The sequence below is a fragment of the Aptenodytes patagonicus genome, chromosome 15 (assembly GCF_965638725.1).
Source record: "Aptenodytes patagonicus chromosome 15, bAptPat1.pri.cur, whole genome shotgun sequence".
In the NCBI taxonomy this organism is placed as follows: Eukaryota; Metazoa; Chordata; class Aves; order Sphenisciformes; family Spheniscidae; genus Aptenodytes; species Aptenodytes patagonicus.
In genome coordinates, this window is record NC_134963.1 from 6,322,979 (window position 1) to 6,345,660 (window position 22,682).

Genomic DNA, 22,682 nt, shown 5'->3' on the forward strand with positions numbered 1-22,682 from the left:
GAGCACGTAGCAGCGCAGAGTGAAACGGGCATTGCTTCTCGGTGTGAGCACATCGTATGCTGCATGGGTCCCTCCTCATCTGTGTGTACTTTGTTCTGAGCAGTCTATCTCTTGTGACAATACATTAAGTATCTAAACTCTCTGGATTGTGTGTGTGTGGGGTTGTTGTGTGAGGTTTTTTTTCTAGTTTGACTTTTCTGCACTTTTTAGCCATACTTTCTTGTTGTTCCACAGTAAGCTTGGATATTGATTACATGGTATTCAGTCTCTCCTTACCCCTCTTCCTCTCCCACTGTGACAATAACAGCTGCTTGATCATTTTTGGTAAGGCTCTTACTTTTGTAACTGCAACCTTCCAAAAAAAAAAAAAAATCAACTCAAAAACCCCCAAAGAAAATGCCCCAAACCATAAAAAACCCAGTGAGGCTTTGAAGAAATGTCGATGTGATTTAAATAGGTAACACACATGCTCAGGCTTTCTCTCTGTACCTGCTATCTAATTTCCCTTCTCTCAATAGCTCTGACTAATGCTGGGATCTTTCTCTGTTTGAGCTTTTCTATTTATGAATAGAGCAAGCCTTATCTGAAGGCTTGTGAATGCTTACAAGTAGGAGGTGTGCTCAGATGAACAATGTGCATAAATAGCAAATAGTTGAAAGACCGAGTCCTCGGAATAACAATTGAGAAGAGATGACCCTGTTGAATATGTGATGAAGCAAACAGCTTTCCTGCTTGTCAGCTCTTTGGTTGCTGGCCCAGGTGAGGGTAAGAGTGTATTTCTGTTACAGGACTTGCCACGCAGAATTAAGTTCAACTAGGCACTCAGAGGTGATCTGCTCCTCTGATCTGAATCCTGCTGATCTTACCGGGCTGAAGAGGTGCTTTCAGTAGGGTAATCTTTTGAAATGATGCTGAGGGCACCTGCAGTAGAAATGATGATTTATTTTCCTGTATAATCAGTATTGCTGACTGAGTTATCCTTCTGCTGCCCTGCTTTCTTCTCTGCATCAGGCTGATTTTTCAGGAGTAATCCTTAGTGCACTCACTTGCAAAAGGCTCGTAGGACTGGCTCGGTCTTTGACACAATTATCTCTAATGTTCTTCCTCCTCTTATTGCAGCCCTCCTGTGTGTGTTCGCTAAACCAGATGTTCACATCATACTTCATGTTCCTCTGTATCCCTGAGCTATAAGGGAGAAAACAAGAGTGCTTGTTAACCTATGTAGTGCTCCTCTGAAAATGGAGTGCTGCCTCCCCACCCTCACCAGGAGGAAAGAGCATGACACGGTTGCAAGACAAAGGCTTCTTTAAGTGCTTTCCAGTCCTTCAATGAAAAAATCCTGGGAGCACAATGTTGTTGCTTATTTAATTACCGTTACCACGTAGTGTGTTTAGGGCAGCATTTTAAGCGTTACTGGCGTAAGGGATTTGGTAAACTCATTACTTGTTCTGGTTGCAACAATTCCTGGGTCTCCCTGGCCTTACCTGGGGGAAGTAATCCACTTACAACATCTTGAAAGAAGGCTAGAGAGAGCCTGCTGAGGCCAGGGCAATTCAAAATATGTGGTGGTAGTGTTGGTGCTCTCATTTTCTGCTGGGTGTCTAGAACTTCTGTTAGCATAAAAGATTTGATACACTGGTTTCAATGCAGAATAAGCGTAAAAGTGCCCGTAGCTGCGTTTCCAGGAGGCAGCTAACACACATATGTTATCTCTGTAACATTTCAGTGATGATAAGGCATCTGTAGCTCTTTCTGTGACACAGCTTAGTAAATCCAGCAGCAGCCCTTTGACTTCACCGAGCTTGCCTGGCTGACTCGCAGAGAATCTGTGGAGCTGCTTTTTGACTTTGCTGCAGAAAGTGGTGTGTAATGAACACTGTAAAACCTGGTCGTTTGTATATTAAGTACGAACTCTTTCATTTCAGTCTTGTTGAGCTCTGGCTGCTCAGGTTCAGTCTTCCTTGGTCATCCCTGTGCTAGGCACCTGCTTCACATCAAGGACATAGGCCAAAACGCATCACTTTTTTGGTTCTCCCTTTCACATCCCTTGCGCATTGTGTGGGTAAATTCTACCCTTTCCTTGGGAGAAGAGAAATGTGTTCCTGATGTGCACAGGGAGTACAGCACAGGGCCACAGTGCTGCCAAGGACATTCAGCTGATTGGGAACAGCGGTGGCTCAACTTGGACTCGTGCATGTGGTGATCGCGCCGCAGTAAAGGTACGTATTTCTGCATGGTATTTCCAGTACTGTCATGAACCAGTACAGCTTCATTATTAATGTTGACCTTTTCTTTGCCCAACGAGACATCCATTTGCAGCACCCACTGGAAAGGTTCAGGAGAACAGTATCCTGACACCTGTTGTCAAAAACGGTCCCTTTTCCCCTTGCCGTAAACTGTCTCTTATGATGTTTTGTAAATGGCAACCCTAAGTATGTAAAGTTGCATGTGTTTTCTGTGAACACAGCTGCTGCTCTTGACCCATCTGCCAGAAATTCTGCTCTTCAGACACAGCTTGCTTCCTCCTGATGTCTGTTTCCCTGTTCCATCAGAAACAAACATTTTAACAGAGCTTTGCTTAATGCAAAAGAACAACTAACTCTCCTTTTAAGGGCATGTTTCAGAGCATGAATGAATCCAAGGATGGGCTAAATCTGCTGTCAAATGGGTGTTTTAGTTTGGACAACTGTATAAAGTATTTGTCGCTGTGGAAAATCTCTTCTTCCACTGCATAAAAATTCCTTAAGCAAGCGTGTCTGGGCAATGCCAAACCTGGTTAGTGTAGGGTGAAGCTTCTTAGAGTCTCTGTCCTTCCTGCTCAAAAGAAAACTCAGTCCATGCTTCATCTTTGAGTTGAGTATTGCTCTGGTGCAAGGGCTTTCTCAGCAGCACTACCAATACTGGTAAAGGAGAAAGAACAGCAATTCATTTTACTATGGAAAAGAAATAAGGGGGGGGGGGACACAAAGCAAAAAAAAAAAACCCACCCCAAAAAACAAAACAAACACACACACACACACCCCCCAACCCAACCATAAAACACAAACTTAACAGCAATCTGCTTTTAAAACACCTGCCTCTCACCTCTGCTAAAAGGGGCATGTAACTGAATTACAGAGGGCCTGGATCATGCAGTCAGGAGTCTTTCCACATCATGGTCGTCTTGCTGCCAAGGGCGTGCTCACAAGATGTCTTCTAATTCGGTTAGAAGTGCTCTTCCAGGAACCATATCATTATAGAGTTTGAAATTCTGGAAACTGAGTGGATAGAGTAATACAGGATAGCTAGCACTCTCTTTCCTTCTTTGTGCTAAAAATGTCTCTGGAATGAGCCGTGTCCTGGTCTGGCTACCTCTCCTGCCGGCTGGGGACAGCGGCCTCCGACTGGCTCCTCTCCCCTCCTGGTGCCCCAGCTCCCAGCGAGAGGCAGTGGGAAGGGCTCTACAGAGCTGGATGAAGCCCTCCTCTGTCCTGCTGCACCTCTCTTCCCTTCAGGACTTGCTTCACCTTGCTGATGAAATGATTGCATCTTCTTCACCGGGCCATCAGCAGGGGCCTTGTGACCTTTTCATCCTAGAGGTTGAATTTTTGACAAACACAGGTCCTGCTGGACAGACGAAGCTGCTTTGGTCCATAGGCAGCGTTGCCTGTGCCTGGATCTTAATGAAGAGAGTATCTGATCATGGTTGGGCTTTCTGCCTTATGTGGCTGTATTTGATGGGAAATAGGGACAGACACAGGAGGAAAATTAGCTGCAGCCTTTGGGCTCTCAGTTCGCACCTCTTAACTGTGCTGTTGGGTTTTTTTTTGTGTTTTGGGGTTTTTTGCATGAGCTGTGGTCTGGACAGTCTGCTTAGCTACCTCTGCCATTTGGTAAGTGTGTGCTCTTTTAAAGAGGAGCATGTTTGAAACTGGAGTAACAGCTTCCTAAATTCCTCCCGTACAGCAGTTCTTCCCGCAAAGGAGCAGTGTTGCAGGATGGGTAGCGACTCTGAGGGAGCAGCCCTCATTCCCTTGAAAGAGAGCTTCTTCGGTGCGTGCTTTAAGTAGTATGATGATGTATCTGATGCTGCCGTGTCCAGAAGATATCTGGGCCTTTTTATTGTAATCATGTTTGTGCATTCAGACCAATTTTGATGGTTATGAAGCTTCAAAAAAATCCCAGAGATCTTAATAAGCTAATTTGGTAACTGTTTGTGGCTTTTGTTGTTCCTCTTTGTTGTGCGGACAGAACTGGCTCATGCTGATGAGTGCTGCATGAAAATTATATTATTAGTAATTACTGGTAATTTCTTGTCTGGAAGCTTCAGGTTTGTGGGAGCACTTAAATCCATTTGCTTCTGTATTCCCTCTGGCTTCGCTGTAATGTCTCTCGGCACCGTGTACCTCAAGACACTTCAGCAGTTCCCTTTTCTCCATGGCAACTTCTCACAGCGGTTCCTGTATCGCAGAGAGGCAGTTCTCTCTCTTTCTGCCTTAACGTGGTTTTTCTGCCCGGTCAATGTGCATCACCGTACTGTACAGGCTTCCCCGAAGCGAAGGGAGCAGCGCCAGCCCTGGGTCATTAAGGATGTCCGTGCAGGGCGATGCCTCGGGTGTGAGGGAGAAGGCAGAGGACCAGTGTTTCACATTTTCCCCTCCCCCGAAGATAAATTGTAATTTTCTTTTTATTTTAAACGTGGTGTGGTAATGCAGTGGTTTTTGTCAGCTGGCAAAGCTAAGGATTAGTCACAGAGGCTTGTTTTGTTTTCTTCTAGAGAAGCTGGCACAAAGGTAAAAAGGAAAAAGTGTACCATTAAACAAAAATCCCTGGAAAAAACCAACCTTAACCTCCCAACTTTTCAAAGAGAATTACAGTATTGCTGTACTTGCTCTGCTTGGGGAGCATCACCTGGCCACAGTGTCTCAAATCCCTCTTTTTGATTCAAATTAGGGACACTTCTGATTTTTGAATTGTGCATGGAAACACGCAGTGGAGGTAATCTTACCTGGCATAGCTAAGGAAATGGAAATAAATGGAAATACCGCGTGCTTGTTCCATTAATTTTTGTTCTGTACCAAATACTGAGTTTTTTCATCAAAGATCATCATTAGAATAGAAATACTTTTATTATCCCCTCAGACTGAGATTAATAGAGGTGGACTCCTTAAAACCTGTATCTTCATTTTGATTTGGTTTCCGGCATCCTAATTACTTCTACTTTTAACCATGCCTCTGTATCTCCTTTCCTTTCATCTTCCCGAGTCTGACTGAAAGTCGGCTTTTTCCGGACTGAGGCTAATGAAGGAAATCTTTGCCATAGGTGACATAAGCAGCGTTTGTAGAGGAGGCCGGCCGGTGGCCGGCGCCTTGCACAGGACCCACAGCCTCAGTGTTCGCTTGCTGCCCCGCGCGGTGTCATCCCCGCTTGGGAACGCAGCCTGGAGGTGGGCGGCCACAGGGTCATGTTTTCAGCCGGGTCTGGCAAAGGGTGGTGGTTTGAAATTTGCCTGAGAATAAACAGTAAGTACACCCTGGGATATACTTGGTGAGGCAGTTCCTGCAGACGTTCCAAGCTTTTGTGAAATGAGCAACCAGAAAAAGCAGTGGGGCTTGCTCCTTTTTTTTTTTTTTAAGACGTAGTAAGTTTATCTAAATTTTCAACTGTTTGTTTTTGTTTAATGTGGAATTCGAACGACCAGATATTCTTAATAAATGTCGGATTCCGTACTGGTTGGAAATGATGAAGGGTTGGGGGCTCTGGGGTATAAGCCTATGGCTCCTTAGTCCAGGTAATGAGGTGGTAGCAACTTTGATTCCATGTGTCAGCATCTTTTAATGACTTTTTGTTCAGGAAGGTAAGTAAAGCTAAAGGGCAAACAGTTTGTTCCCTAAGCAGCAGGCTTACAGTCCAGGTTGAGTTTATATTTGTAGCTTTGTTTTGAATTTTGTTTTTATTGGCTAAAGAAATGCTTACGCTCTTCTCGTGCTCTGTGAACTCAGCTGCTGTGCCCTTCAGTGCCTCTGTACTTGGAGAGGGAGGAATGCATGTTATTTTGTGCGATGGAAGTGCCTATCTGTTTTCAGAGGCTCAAACTCCGTGAGATGTGTAAAACCTTTAAATGCCAAAATATCAGCAGAGTGACGCTAAACTTTCTTTTTGTCCAGATAAGTAACGGGAGATTTGCTCTGATTTGTAAATTAATAATTTCCCACTGGTTACTTCATGTAAACACCGACAGGGGTTTTTATGAATTGATTTCCTCCCCCTCTTCCCCCCCGCCTTTGCAAGAGATATTTAACAGCACATGGAAAATGTGACTGACCCTTAAAGGTCAGATTCTAGTCTACCATTCTGCTTTTATTATCCCGCTTGTCAGAGAACACAACATTTGCTCTATCTCCTGTCCAGATTTGCTTTTTCGCGTATATCTAATTTTTTCCACATGTGAATTTTAAATAGGATTTCTATAAAATATGGTGGCAGTAAAGCTGTTCTTAGAATGTAATTTACTGTATTTTATAGCTTCTGCTGATCTTTTTTTAGTTTCTTGCTAATGATGATATTGATTGGAGCATGGCATTTTTATGCAGCTGCAAGGAAAGCTTATGCTATTACACAGATTTTATTTTTTTTTAAAGACTCTCTTACAATAACAAACATATACAGGCAGCAGTTACCAGAACTCATTATTAAGTAGCTGTAAAACCTCTAACAAGATAAACCGTTTAATGTATTGACTTGTTACTGTCTTTAGCTCTGCTTTTGATGAAGTGGTAGGTAGAGTATATATTTAGAAACTAATTCCAGAAAAAACATACCCGTCAGACTAAAGTATTTTTCAAGACCCAAAAAGCAATCGTGTGGTTTTTTTTCCCTAAGCAGAAAAGTCATGTGCTATCTATGAAAGATGCTGGCGGTAAAGCTTTGGCTTACCAAAGGGAAAAACAGGGGCAATCAGCTCATAGCACCACAACCATAATAGGAGAGCAAGATGCACACATTGCATTCTTGCTCGTGTAGCTCCCCGTTTGACGACTGGCGGGATTTGTAGACTTGTATAAGCTGAGCAGAGGGAACAGCAAAGATTCAGGGGCGTGAGCTGCTCAGTGTAACTTGCACATGATTTGAGTGCGTGTGTGCCTGGAGCAAGCGATGTTAATTTGAGGTGGGCTGTTTGAGCAGAACAGCTTCTCTAAGTACTGCAGGCAGCTTCGTGTTTTGCCACGGTAAGCAAGTTTGCTTTTTATTGCGTGAAGATGGTGTTTGTCATGGGAATTTCTGTACAGTCCTGGTGACAGTCACACTAAAATTTGTTGTTCTTTGAGCTAATGAGCCTGAACCAAACGTCTCTGACCTTTTGAAAAGTGTTCGTGTCCAGATTTGCTTCCAAACTTCCTGGAATTTGGCTTGGCTTTTATTTCTGGCTTTTGTAGAAGGGTACTGTAGTGTGTAGTCAATTGAGCTTAGCACCGGGCAAGCTGTGGATGTTATTCCTCTATTTGGGAAGGGTTTGGAGATGCATCAGGCATCTTGCCGAATGATTCAGTTTGTAACAAACAATCTCCTTCCGTGCATGTTTGCATCTCTCCCGGTAGAGCTGGCTTGCTTCTGCCAAGCACTGGAACATGACTAGTTTTCCAGAAGAACAGCAGAGCATCCGGAATTATTTAAGAGCCATCACTTAGCGTTCTTGACTTTTTTTTTCTTTTTCTCTTTCTTTTGTGTTGTCACACAAAAACACTTCTCTGAAGTAGGCAAGTGCACAATGGAACATACTTAAGCTCTTTTTTTGCTGGGACTGGCTTATTAGCTCACAGATGAAAATTTGTGCCATTGTAGTAACGTGGGTTTTTTTGTTGGGTGTTTTTTCTCTGCAGGGAGGTTTGTTTGACCAAAAGAATCAATTTCTTCTCTTGCACATTCCGGTATTTATTTGCTTAATTGATCCTGCTAATGAGGAAAACATGTTCTGGAAGGCTTTACCCAATCTAGGAAAAAGTTAAGGAAGTTCCTTTGTGTTTAGTGACACTAAGAACATCATCCCCGAGTAACAGGGAAGAAAGTTGCTTATAATGCCCAACAAGTTTGTCCTCTGAAATATCCCTACAGGAAAGGCATGGTTATTCCCATCAGCCAGCCTGAGGGACTGAAAAAAGTTTTGTTGGCATCAATTTGGTGTTAACTGTGTTACCTCTGAATGCCCGAGCTGCTGCAGAACTGGGGAGGATCTTGCACATGTATATTTTTCCCACCAGAATTACTTATTTCACCATGTGTGTTTTATCTTGTCAGCTTTTTGAGGCTTTTCTCTTTCCCACTGTGGTTTCTATGGAAATGTCATGGGTTTGGGTGGTGTGTAGTAACCCTCATGACTGCAGCACAGTCACCCTCTGTATTGCTTAGCTTGTGCTAATTTTGTGCCTGAATCATGCTTCAGGAAAGGGGCAGAGGGTGTTTGACATTAACTTGGGGTGCCAGTTACAGAAATGGCGATCCAAAAGAGATGCCTTCTCCATCTCCTCGAGTTGAGAAGATTAAGCCAAAAAGCATCAGAAGGCGACATTGCCAGGCGGGCTTGAGGATGGACCTTATGGTCACCAGTCCCCTGGTGTGTGGTGCACACTAGGAGCCGTCCAAGGGATGGGACTGTTGGTTTGGGGAGTGGAGGAGGAGAGGGGCTTCTGTGGCTGACCTCGAGAAGGACGTTTCTATCAAGTGAGAGGTTTGTCTCTACCACCTTTTTCAGAATTGGTACGTGCTAAAACATCTAAGGGAACTGGGAGTGTTCCTAGCTCTGTGCACAAAGCTACATGCATTTTAAAATAAAAACTGCTGACGTTTCTTTCAACTCTCCTTATTTTGAGTCAAAGCATTTTCTTTTCCAGTATTTCTCAACATTGAGAACACCAGGCTGGGCAGCGGAGGTATTTCAGCTCTGCATACAGCATTAGTGGTGTCTTATGGGGAAAAAATGAGGCACCTTGTGTTCCAGCAAACCAGCAACTTGCCATTCACAAAAAAAAGCATGTGGTATTGTCTAGTTGATGGTTCTGAAGGCTTTTAATCTGGAAATACTGTCAATCACCTTCACAGTTGAAGAGCTTTAAGCAGGCTGTGCTTGCTGTTACCATAACTTTGTGCGTGCTCATCTGCCCTACCAGCTTAGGGAGCTTCTTTCAAAGAAGTGTTTAGTACAGATGGTAGATACTGTAAGTGTCTTTGGGTATAAGAACTGAATGCTAAAGGTATAAATGCATTTGGTTAACTAATCCCCTCCCACTTTGAGTAGGACTTTAAGTGATAACTTAAGCATTGGTCCTAGGGCACCTCAAACCATAAAAAAGGGGCCAAGGCGGGATTTCAGAGACTGCTGTTTTGGTGCAAATACCGCGCTTTGCGGTTCATTCTGTTCTTTTGAGTGGGACCTTTAAAACCTCCTCATGCTTGTTAGCTTTCTTCCTGGATGCTCCCATTGCCCTTGGTCTGGCAGCATTTCTGAAGTAAGAGGTGCTGGGCCGCTCGGGATGGAAGATGCTAGAGCAACACAGAAAATCATCCACTTTGTCCTGGTAATCTCCCCTTGTGCTGCACCCAACGCATGTTGGCTTGGGTGAAGAGAGTGGAAGAGCCTCTCCCAGGAGGATTTCTGTAGCCATTCACAAGAATGCCCTTTGAGGACATCACCAGAGGTGTGGATAAAACTAGAGGTATTAATGCATGCTTTTACCACGTCATCTTAGCAAGCCGTTTTCTCCAATAAATGTGACAAGCTAACGCGGGGCTTCCAGAGAGGTTGAAGGAATTCATCCCTAAATCCCAGAGGAGCTCAGTACTGGGAAGTGTTTGGGAGGCTGATACTGTTGTTTTGAAAATCTTGGAGGTGATTGCCAGGGAGAGGAGTATGAGAAAATTACTTCCTTCTCCTTCAGATGTGGTCAATTTATAACTGTTTGGCTAATCTGATTATCTCATCTTGCCTGGGATGATAGATGGGATGGATAGCTGTGCTCTGCTTATTTGTGTCCTTCTGTGCTAAAGGAGCACATGACCTTATTTTGAAAGTGTAAAAACTTGTGCAGGAACAAATACCATTAAGAGGAAAATGTAGCTTTCTCTACTTTCCCCTGTGACAGGCTTTGAAAATTCCGTCATTATTCTGTAACACAACATAGTTACGATCCTGTCTGTCAGCATGAAACTGGAAAATATTTTCAGCTCAAAATAAACCCCACAAGGAGAATAGTTTCCATGTTATCCTCTATTCAGAGGAAAGCTACTGGACTTTAGTCCTAAATAAAGATTCCAACTAACTGTGGTGCTTTAAGAAACAGTAGTGGTTGTCCTAAATTTGACCGCTAGCTTAACAAGTCTGCTTTCCTGCATTGCTCTTTGCATTGACCAAGTCAATGGAGCAACTTTCACATCGGCTTCTCAGTGTTGACGGTGCTTTCAATTGCTTTGAGAGTGGTTTCGGTTATGTAAAATGTAAGATGGAAAACTTTCCAAAATGCATGTAGTAAGCCATCAGTTAGTTGGCAAGTAATTTTCAAAGCATGCCATTGTCCTTTTTTCCTCTTTAGCCCTGCTGGGAAAAAAAGTGTTAACCTGTGATTGAGAAGGCAATGATTTTGCTTGGTTTTGATACAGTTAGACCTATTTATTTTGTAAGTGGGAGATGGATTTAGCAGTAAATCATCCTCAAAGCCAGCCTTCTGAACAGTGCTTGCTCCTGTTCTTTCTCCTGACGGGGCTATCAGGATCTTGTTGCTGAATTTGCAGAAGATAATGGCCAATCCCCTTAGATTTTTCTCTTCTAATTTCAGCAATCAACAGGGATCCACTGCATCACTCATTTTGGATGCGTTTTTAGAAGTAGCAATTCCGGTTAGTTTGGAACTTGGAAGTTTTCTCTCGTGTTAGCTAATTATGGCTATTATGCTCTATTGTCATTATTGTCACTCAGGGTATTTTTGAAAATTAAGGGTGAAAAGTGACTGCATAACAATGAAACTCATCAACAAGGCTCCCCGAGCCTATTGTGAGTCACCCTTGCTGATTTTAGTGACAAAAATAAGTTTTCTTTTACAACTGTTGACTCCTGCAAGCCCAGCAGTTACTCATCGCGGCAGCAGGAGCTGGTTTGTGTTCTGGCTCATGCCTTGGGAAGAGCCACTGCCACCAGTGCATGGCCAGGGAGGCATCTCACCTGCATGTGGCTCCTGTCCGGCCGGTCAGCCAACTTCTTGCCTCTCCACCTCTAGCTAGGGCTAAGTTGTTAAGCTTTTTACCAGCTTTTGGATGTTTTTGAGCTTTATCAATTTTATTAAAAATGCTGAAGCTGAATAGTGCTGTCCTGAGGAAGGAGGGGTAGCTGGTTCTTGGCAAAAGCTTTTATTTTGGTGGGAGAACAGAGAGGATAAGGTCCTGGATTTACATCATTGTTGATGCCATCTTCCTCCCGCCCCAGTGGTTTCTCTCCTCTGATCTTTTGTCTGTATAATTGCACTAAAAAGTTACGGTGAATGGGTGGAAGACATCAGCAGGGCAGACAGGCTATGGTATGCAGCACTCATCTTCAGGGGAAAAGCAACTAGGAGAGTGGTTAAGGACCTCTTACTTTTGTTAACCTCACAAGAAGCACAATTTCAAAATTACCTTTTTCTGCTCCTCCTTGCTTTGTTTTTGCAAGGAATTGCCTTCAATAGAGGTCAGAGACATTGGCCAGCTTCTCTGATGTGAGCTGCCAGCCCAGTGGAGCTGTCAGTCTGGGCGAGCCAACGGTCTGCCCTCAGGTCCAAAGTTCTTCCGTTCCCAAATAATGATGCACTGATTCACTTTCCTTCTAGCTGCCTTGCTGTTCCTCGGATAGCATTCCTACTCCTGGTAGGAAACAGAGCTTCGTATCGCATGTTATGCTGAGACGTAACCCTGCCCCTAGCAGGCTGGGGTCTGGAGAGGCTTCCTGTATGGGCAGCTGCGATAAAACTAATGGCTTGTGAGAGTTACGGGCATCCTTTAAAGCACCTGTTGCACAGCTCTCAGACACCACACCAGATGAGATGGACCGTGGAGCTGATGCACAATGGCAATTTGTCTTTTTTTTTTTTTTTTCTTCCCTAATATCTTTCCAGGATTTCTTCATCCCATCATGGCTTTGGTGCCCTGCTTGCAGCTGGGAGTGTTATGAATGTGTCTGTTGGGGGCAGTTGACTTCCAGAATTTGGAAACTTCGTTGTACTCTGCTGAAGAGAGGTGGAGAGGGATAAATATGTTAGTAAATCACACAGATGAAGCCATAAGGCATCAGTCTGGAGTGAGCTTGGCTTGTATCTTAATTGCATGACATAAAACTAAACACATAAATTGCGCACCTGAGCAACTGCGACAATCTTTTAGAAGTGGTGTAGGTAATTAAAAAAATTGTTAGCAGGGTGTCACTAAAAGTATGGATTGTTAGTGCTGCCATTGCTTATGCTTTGCTTTTCTTTCTTGTAATTATCATGACTGGTATTTTTAGGGTAGCTTTGCAGCTTGTCTATTTTCTGCCAACTTGGCTAAAAATGTTGGTCTCATGTGACATGACAAATATTCTCTTGGAAACCGATGCCATATATATTCTGAACTTCCCCTTCTGCTGATGTCTGGATTCGTTCCTTAAAATTGCAACAGCAGGAGCTGGGGGGAAGGTGTCCCTTTTTATTAAAGCCTGTGCATATGGCTGTTACGATCTTAAGAGTAGCTTGAATAGTCTTTGCAGATAAAGCTGATAGACTGGAATGTTTTTGTTTGCTTTAGCTTTTGGGTGGTATTAGCCTTAACAGAAACTGAAAGAGGTTACAACTATCTTTTTATATGGATGTCCTAGAGCTCTGATCCTGTAGTGAAATCCATGCAGAGAGAGTCCTTCTGCGCTGGGGTCGTGGTAATGAGGCCAGACACCAAGCACGGGGCTGCTGCCGTACTACTTGTGTGGTGCCTGCCCCTCTGCTCGGTAGTGCTCAGTCTTCCCTACTGGAGTCGTAGGGCTTTTCTGGTTTAACTTACTTACTTATTTTAGGGTTGCCCTGACAGGAGCTTTTCTCTGCTGATGTGTCTCTTGTCTGCGTTTATAAGACATCTAGGTATACGTTTCTTTAGAGGTGTTGAGGACTGTTCCTGCTGTCCTGCCTGAGCTCTGACCTGCAGCAGTTATCTCATGGTCAGCCAGCCCTGCTCTGAGGTCTGTGGAGCCTCGGCACGGATTGACCATATCCTTGCTGCTTAAAACAACCACCCAGAACAATGTGTCTACTTGTGCACTGCATATGTGAAGACCATGCTTAATCTGAAATTTCAAGGTTGTAGTAAGAACTGAACCTCCTGGTAAAAGTGGAAATTGCTGTATGTCCTTTTTTCAACGACACCCTCCAATTTCAGGCAGCTATGAGGTGCTACTGGGTAGTCCTTGGGTGGAAAACATGTTGGGGAAAATGCATCATTTGTGTGGTCTTCCAGACGAGGTACAGCTCACGGATGAGCCTTTGCCTTGTGTGTTTGGGCAGCGTTGTGTAGGTAGACCTGGGCATTTCCTACCTGGCTCTTGCAGCGATTGACTGTATGTGCTATTGCAGCTGGCATTGCTGGGAATGCTACGTCAAAATACCATCCAGAACTCGTGAAAGGCTAATGCACTGTTTGTGTTATTGATTTCTGGACTTTGCTGTCATTCAGGGTTTTAGCTTACTGATATAAGCAAAATAAAAGCAAATCTGTGGAAAAGCAGAAATTGAACTTTTAGGCTAATGAAGCTGTATTGTGTCTGACAAATGGGTAGCTCATCTGCTGGAAAAGGGGGAGGGTTGACTTTTAATGAGAAGTTATTAGGTGTTGAATAGCTGTTAAATTGCTATATTAATAAAATGGACAACCCACTCTAGCTTGTCTCCTTAAAGTATTCTATTAATTGAGAACCCCCTTTAATCCATTCTTTTAAAAAATTAATTAACATTTTGAAAAACACTTCTTTGACTGTAGTGACCTGATACAGATTAAATGGGGGCTATGTCATGACTGCTTCCTTTATGTACTTTAGCTGCAATTTATGGGCTCTGTTGATAATACCAACTTCATATGTAAGAACTTAAGGCTTCTAAGAACAAGTCTAATGGGCTGACTTTTTTGTCATAGTGTTTTGAATTGGCAGCAAATAGAAAAATAGAAATGAGATGAGAAAACAGGGTCTGGTGCCTGGAGCGCAAATGTGGATAGTATTTTCAGTTCAGCTACTGGTTTGACTGTGAGCCAGCATTTGCAGTGAATTTTGGACCAAACTATCCAAACTTAACTGTCCCTTGGACACTTGCATTACCTGTAAAATGCAGGTACCTTTTATCGCTCAGAATAATTGTCCTTTTCTTCATGCCATGCTGTGACCACAGTTGAAATGTTCAAGCCCTCTGGCTCCTCTACCTTCAAGGCGCTGTTACGCTTTCTGGATCTACCAAAACCCCCAGCTTTTGGTGATTTTTCACTTTCCACCTGCCAGTTCCAGAGGCTTTTAGATGCCGTCACACTTGCAGCGGGCGAGGAGGGTGAGCAGCATCTTCTCTTGTGGTCAGGCAGGTCTGGTGCTGCCTGTTAGGGGCCAGCATACATGTGCGCTCTTGATGTTGCCATCTAAGAAAGTCCAGATCCTGAATCACGTCACTGTTTACAAAGCAGATTTGTCAGATATAAATACAGCTGTAATGCCCTTTAACGAAGGACATGTGTGGCTCTTGGTACTCCTGCTATCTGACAGCTGACAGATGAAGCTGCAACAGTGAGGATGGAGAAATTCTCACGGTGTGAAACAACTGGCCAGACCGTAGTGAGAATTGTAAAGCCAGGACAGGAAACTGCACCACTGGATCAAGGCCTTCGGAGCCGTCCCTGAAATCTGAACTGAGAGGGTTTGACGCTGCCTGCTCTGTGCTTTGCTTCCTCAGCTGTTGTCAGGCTGGAACAAGGTTTCCATCCTATGGTGCATCTAGTGAAAAGGAAAATTTTGTGCTGTAACCCTTTGTGGACTTGCTTTTGTAACACTTTCTTATAAAGGACACGTCAAAAAAAGGACGCTCCAGATACAGTTTGGATATTTGGTGGGGAACAGAGGAGAAAAGTTTATTTGAACCGGCCTTGGAGTCAGGAAACAGATTTTGTTTGTTTTGTTTTGATCCTCATAAATTGCTTTCTTTTGTCTCATGTGCACAGAATGACCCCTTGTTTTAGGACCCTCTGACTTGTGAAGTTTAATTTTTAGTTGTAGAAGGCAGTTGAAATCCAATTTACTTTGAGGAATAAAGCCACACAGAATTCCACGCAAGTCCTCAAGGAACATGAGAAATCCACCCTTGGGAAAGCTCTCTGCTTGCCTTGTTGGGCTGAAACCACAATATGTGGTCTGGGGCTGGTGAAAGCTTTGTTACGTCCAGAAATTCTCTGTAGGAAAGAGAATTGTTTCCTGGAGAGGAGTCTGAGTGAAGCCAGATCTTGGCTTTTTGAAATCCGTGGCAGTGGGGAGAGGCTATGGGAGCGGTTCAGTGGCAAAACGGGTCATAATAGAAGGCCAAAGGAATTGCTTCAGAGTTTTGTCTTGTGGATTTGACAGCTGAAAAGTTAGTTTGTTTTGTGATTCCCAAGATATTAATGCCACTATTAATGGTTCAGAGCACAACTTAATTACATCTGATAATGTTATCCACAGCAAGGGTTATTTGCACAGGGTTCTGAGGATACCGCTTTAAGCGAGGGTTTGAGCATCTTTTGATCTTGACTAGCTTCTTTCCTTGTCAGTTGTAGAAACAGTCGGGAGATCTGTAGCCCTTGTAGAAGAGGGAGGGGTGAGCGTTTGGTTGTGGCCGTGCTTATCCCGAGTGTCATGAAGCCACACGTGGTGGCAGGCTGCCTGGGCAGCTCTGCTAGTCTTCATTCAAGTTACTGCAGCAAGCAAATCTGGATCTACCCAGACTTAAACAAAATAGACAAGTTCTTGAAGCTTTCAGGTGCTTTCCTGCAGGAAAAGGGCATGTCTGCGCGCTATGGGAGAGGGGTGGGATGTGTGCAGAGAACCTCTGGGTTCTCGGAGAGATTTATTAACTGTGATAATTTCCAGGAATAATTTTATTTTCTGCAGAAAGTACTGATAGCTCTAAAGGCAGTTGGTAAGAAGAAGAAGAAAAAAAAATCTTCTGCATTTTATTCTTGCAGAATTGGGCTAGTTATCAGGGAAACTTAATTTACTTGAGCTCCCCTACTCCCTCTTCTATTTAAAAAAAATTATTTTGTGGCAAAAGCTGGACCCAGGAACTCCTGAACCTGCTCCGTCACTAATCCTCTTGGATATTGGGCCAGATCACTTTTCTCTCTGTACCTCAATTTCCCCGCAAATGAGGGATAATGATAGTTGCCCTAGCTCCTGAGGCCAGGGCAGAGCTTTAATGCATCTATCAAGCGCTGCAAGATGGCTGCAAGTACAGCTGGGTACCAGCCAGGCACTACTGCTCTTGTAGGTCTGGAGCAGCCGCTCTCTTCCGCGTGTGCTTACTCAGGTTGGGTGACTCAGTCAAATAGCGTTGTTTCCTCTTTTCTTGCCAGGGCCTGCATTTGTCTCCTTAGGCACTGCTCGCTGTCCTTGGCTTGTGGCGAATTCATCATTTATTATTATTTTTGGAGCCTGCCCTGATGGAACTTGCGGGTTTCAGACTGAGGGTGTCCAGGCTGGCTGGAGGTGCTCACGTTCCTTTCACGGTGCCATTTTCTTTCCCTATTATGTCACATCTTGTTTCACAACCAGTCTGCAAAATGTCGGAAATGGTAATTGAATTGCATGTCAAGAAAACCAAACAAATGCAAGACTATACAGCTGGCCCTGAGTTTAATCTAGAGAAGGGTTTATAAGTATTATGTAGAAACACACTGTACTTTGTGTTCAGAGAAGCTTGTACGGAAGTTAAATATACAAAGGTGCAGCTGGCTTCCCTCCTGGGAGTGACAATGTCACTCTCTGCAGTGTAATCAGCCTCCTCTAGTCTGATTCTGTCTCAGCACCTGGGTGTTTTATTATGATTGACTTTACTGCAGGTGTCCTCTGCCTTGAGGTTCGTGAAGGTTTCTGTGTTGTGGGAAATACGAAGATGGATGGCTGTGGCGGTGGAGAAGTATCAGGGCTGTTGAGAAGGTGGTTGGTACGTTCAGAGAAGGAATTGAAGAGGTGATTAAAAAAGAAAAAAATAGCAAGGTGAAACCAAATGTGTGTGTGTGTGTGGTTTTCTGTTTGTTGTTTTGTTTTTTTAAAATAGCACTTTAAATGCTTTGCAGGTATCTGTTCTGAATGCTTTTTAAATTTCATTTCTAGGGTTTGCTTGCATTGAAGGTATAGATGTAATTTGACTTTTGTTTTCCCTTCCAATACCATATGGCAGCGCATCCTACGTTTTGTTTCTTTTGTCTCACCAGCCTGTATCTAACTGCAAAATACATGTTCAATTTGCCTCCCGCATTGTGTCTGTATAACAGACTGTCCGCTTCCACTTCTTTGCCATGAAAACTTGGTTATTTAGAGAAAAAAAAAAAGGGCACCGATAAATAGCGTGTGTTTTCCAAGTTTCTAGCAAAACTAATAAATCAAGATCTTATGGGAGTTTCGGGGTTACAGTGGGGATGCTGATGTCTCAGGCAGATTCCAGTTTAACTCCACTCTGTAATCATAAGGTTTTGATTTTCTTAGAGAGACTTGTCTCTGCATCGTAGCTGCTTTTCCTCTGCTTATGCTCTTGGAAAGTGAGCGTGGTCTGATGGATGCATCCATGTGCCTTTCTCCTTCCCAAGTCCTGGATTCAGTTTCCAGCTATATTTTACGTGATCATAGGATGTCCCTTGGGGTTGGTTTTTTTGGGGGGTGGGTGGGAGGGTGTTGGGTTTTCCCAGGGGAGGTGGGAGTTGGGGATGTGGATTAACACTTGGCAGTACCCCTGGGGTCTCTCATTGCCTGAACGGGCCATTGCATCCTGGTTTGGAAGAAGCATGTGAGACACCCCCCCAGCTGCAAAGGGGCTCTTTAACCTGGTGCGGAGAAGTGAAAATGGAGTTTCAGGCCTTCATCTTGCTTCAGGGCTTCTCATCTCACCAAGCACAGCGGTCACAGCAGCTTCCAGGATGACGGCACTGGTCCTGGGCTTGTTACCCCTGGGGATGACTGGGCAGTAGCATAGGAAAACGTTGGCAGCCAGCGGTGAATCACCACGCTGTTAAAGGAAGAATTAGCACCAGGAATTGTCTTTGTCATTATATGAACTCTGTAGGGAATGTGCCAGCATGTGTATCCCTCCTGGATGCATAATGGAAAAATAACTCTTCTAGCATTGGGGTTAGGCTGCTTGGGCCAGTCTTGGGTCTTAATAGTTAGATGAACCAATATTGTATAGCTCTTAGGAAAAGCTGCCCTCTTTTTAGAGCTTTAAAACCACTTCAGCCTCAGTTGTTTTGGAAATGTGTATTCTTGAGTGGGAAGGCAGAGGCAGGTGTTGGCCTCCTCCGGGGAGGACTTTCTCCTACTTCCAGAAGGCTCCTGACTTAATCCTCACGTGACTGAATGGTGTCTCCTCTTCCAGCAGCATATGAAAATGTTTCTCTCCTGGGTCAGAACCACGGTGACTCCGTTCAGTCCCTACAACTAGCAATGCAATGGTGTTTGTTCTTCCTGGAAGATGTTACCCCAGGTCCTGGAAAAACCTGCAAAGGTCCCGAGTTTTATGGAGGTGCAGCGGTGACCCCAGTGCAGCAGCTGGATCTGGGGCAAAGCAAAGGGCCTGGCCCCATCAGCAGCACCAGCCCCATGGCAGCTCCCCATGGAGGAGCCTGGGGTTACCTGTCCCATGGCCCTTGAGCTGGGGACTGTAGAAGTGACTTAAAACAGAAACTTTACCCTTCTTTAGACTTCTTAAAAAGTTGAGGGATAAGCAACAGAAATTACCCAGCGATTTGTTACCCAGGCCAAAGAAGAAACTCCACCAGTCTGGCACGTAGTTCAGTTTGGCCTTCTCTGCCTCAGCTTGCAATCTGCTGGAAACCTATAAATTATGTAGGAGTTATTAGAGGCTGGGGGTTCCACGTTGTGGTTAGCATTAAGGATGATTTGCAAAAGCAGTAAGACCTGATGGTTTAAAAATGCTACGTCACTCTGTATGTGGGATGTGGAATGGTATAGGGGAAGAAATAACACCGGCCCAAAACGTGCTGAATAATGAACTGAAAATGGTTATTGATTATCCGTGCACCTTCATTATACTGCTGCAATCTGAGAGCAGCTAGCGATTCTTTTTTCTTTATTAAAAAAAAAACCAGCAACCACTTTCAAAGGCACTTATGAAATACTTAGTGTAATTATTTCCAAGATCAAAACTCCAAAGAAATTATGCAGCCACAGAAACCTTGATAATCTGTTGGTGTTATGGATGAAAGAAGCAACGGAGATATTAAACATTTACTGCTCTTGTGCAAAATGGCCTCTTATTTTCAATCTCAGTTGCAACATTATTCATCAGCCTTCACTGCTGCATTTGTCTTGCTTCCCATGCAAGAATTTTAGATGTCATTACAAGTTTCTTCTGATGGAATAGGACTTATTTTCTCTATCCCTATTTTGCCTTTAGGCAAGGCAAATCTCAGCCTAATGAAACCAGTGTGAAGTATTACGGTGCTATAACACTGTCTTTGCAATCATACAGTGTTTCCCTCCATGAAATAGTCTTTTTAAACCAGCTATGAATGTTCATTCCCTTTTCCACATGATATTTGCGTAAGTGAGGTAATAAAATGTTATTTCCATCTAGACTGTAACTACTGAAAAAGTGGAGTAGCTGTTGATGTATCCTTTCAGTTTGATAGGGAGTTACCGAGGAAGCAATCCAGAGTCTGTCCAGTGTTGACTCAAATCCCAAAATAGCATTTTTGTGTCTCAAAAACAGGTTTAGTGGATCTGCAGGTATTTGGAGATAAAAATTCAAAATAACCTGAAACGGGCTATAATTTGGAAAAGATGATTGTGGAGGCCCATGAATAAACTATAAAATGGGGAATGGCTGGTGTGGTTGCCATTCTGCAGGACATGAGATAAGGCTGCAATGGGTTTCACACTGAGTGGCCATCAACTGCCTTACGCTGTTGGCAAATACCGTGCTGGGGTATAGGAACAACATCGGAAAGACGTGAAGTTATCCTCGTCCTTCAGGACTGCTGTGGCTCACACCAGTCTTAGAGGTGAGGATCGGTGGGAGAAGGGGTGAAAAAGAAAGACGAGAGAGAGAGAGGCATCGCATGCATCTTTGAACATGAAAAAGAGGAACTGCGGAAGAAAATAGTTAATGAACCATTTGCTGCCTCTCCTGAGATGAGCACAAGAAGAGAGGGGCTCGAACTGTAGTGAGGATAACTGAGATTAGACAGCAAAAGCCTTTTACGTCTGTAAACCATCTGGACACTCTGAGATTCCTTTTTTCTGCAGTTTGAAGTGTTTTTCTTCATTCCTAATTTTTTCTTTAAAAAAAGATAGACAATCCTGTTTCCTGAGCAGCTTTTAGCTGTAAGGCCATTTGTCTTCAAAGCAAGTCTGAGCATGGTAGGCCTGGGCTGGGTTTGTGCTCAGCTGGGTGCCTGAGGGACCCTCTGGGTGAGCTGGTCACCAGCGGTTTGCAGAGCTCTTGCACCTCAGCCTTGCTGCTCTTGACATTTCTTACCCTCAATTTCTTATTTTCATGCTTAGTGACTGGTAAGATTAAAGAGTGGGAGCTCTCATGACTTCCTGCTCTTGTTGTTGTAATAAAAAAGGAAAAAATGGAGGGTATTGGATAGTTTTAATATAATTTCCAGTGCAGCAACTAACGGAGAGATTGAGAATAGGGATGGTGTGGATCCTGTCTTGAGTTAGACAGGTGAGGTCATTGCTTGACTCTGGTTCACTCTGTCTTTCTCCTTAAATTCCAATGCCTCACTGCTGCCAGCATTTGTGGTGTGAGCTAGGTAAAAGGATTGTTCCACAGGACATTAAGAGCGTGGTCGGGTTTGTTGTTGGTGTTTTATTTCTTAACCCAAGTGAAGCCTTGACCAACTGGTGGGGACTGCACCAAGCGCGCTTCTGCTCACTCTCCTCCTGAATTTCTTCAGGAAGAGAGATTGTAGCACCCAGAGATGTGAAGTGTAAATGCAGTAGTCTCCCAGGGAGGCTAGCCTGGAAATTAGGTACACTTGTTTTGGTTTTGTTTTGTTTTTTTCAACTTGGCCAGCATCCCATCTTCCTGCCACCACTGCCCACAGAGCACGCAGACTTCCACATGGCAGTGGCCTTCAGCTAATGGATGTGCCACAAATGAAAGGAGAATGCTGTCCATTGCTTTATGCCTGTAGCATTGCATAGATTTTTTCATTACAGTAGTTTACTCAGCTGCCAGCAATTTTCAGTCTGTTTTCAGCCAACATGCTGCACTTATCACGTTGTCAATGCTGCTTTTATTTTTGTTTCCATGTGTGTCTATATATGTGTGTCTATATATAAAATATGTATTACACATCTATATGTATTCATATGCGTGTGTGTAATGTCTGCCTATTTTCAGCATGTAATGCTGAGAGACTTGGACTAAGAGCAACCCGTTAAAAGCAGGGTCTGCCCAGTTCCTTTAGCTCAGCTGAACAGAGGAGTCTGGCTCTGCGGCGAGGCCCCAGGACGCTGGGTTTTGCAGCTGCTCTGTTCGTGCAGACAACTTGGAAACTTTTAACCTTTAATTTCAGATGTGTTCTTTTTAATATTCAGCTTTATTCCCAGCATCAGCAAAAGGATTAGAGGCTGGTTTGTCTTTCCCTCTGAACTCATCTGTGACTTCAGTGTGCATATTAGTTCTTCTAATGGCTTCTTTATTAGTTCATTATTGCATAACCTCCAGGCATGGCAGGACTCGAAACGTTAATTTTCCAACCAAAGTTCAGCTGATGGACTTCACCTGGTCCCCTGGAAGTCAGCATGTGAACAGAGAGGGCTGGCTTGCTTTGCACCACAGTGTTACTTATAAAGCAGAAGGAAGGGAATAAAGTTTTCGTCTCCCCAGATGTTAAAGGAGTAATAGGAATGGAAAGTATGAAGAAACAGTACAATATCCTGGAATATTTAAGGAGAAAAGGTGGTGTGAGTGTGTGTGCACGCTTTGGTGGGGTGTTACTTTTTTCCTTTTTTTTTTTTTCCTTTTTCCCCCCTCCCGCCTTTTCCCTCTCATTGCTTCAAGCTAGTATTTGGCTGCCCAGTGAACTATAACAAGATTTAATAGCTCCAGTGTAGCTATATTGCATTTGGACTGATTCCATCCTTCTGTTGTAATAAATGTCTGCTTTACAATGAGCTCTTAAATTCTATAAGTGACGTCAAATTGTATCTAATAATGGAAAAAAGATCAAGTTCTGTAAATGCAACTTGTTCGCTCGCTGTGTCTGTCTTCTCAAGCAGTGTTTTATCCCCAGCCCATTGCAGTGCTGTCTGCATTTGACATACCTTTTTAGTTTGCCCTGAGGTTTACACTTGGGAAAATTGATTTCCACGCATGCTTGCATTTTCCTCTTCCCCCCCCCTTCCTTTTTCTCTTGACTGTATCGTAGGCTGTGGCCAGACCCTGTGGAGGCCAGGCACAGGGAGCCC

The 22,682-nt window shown here is 43.8% G+C and overlaps 1 protein-coding gene across 6 annotated transcripts in view; it reads left to right on the plus strand.

Annotated features, from left to right (window-relative positions):
- The window catches only part of PITPNM2 (phosphatidylinositol transfer protein membrane associated 2), a 142,264-nt gene that overhangs the window by 40,576 nt on the left and 79,006 nt on the right, over nucleotides 1-22,682 (plus strand). The window lies entirely within an intron of this gene.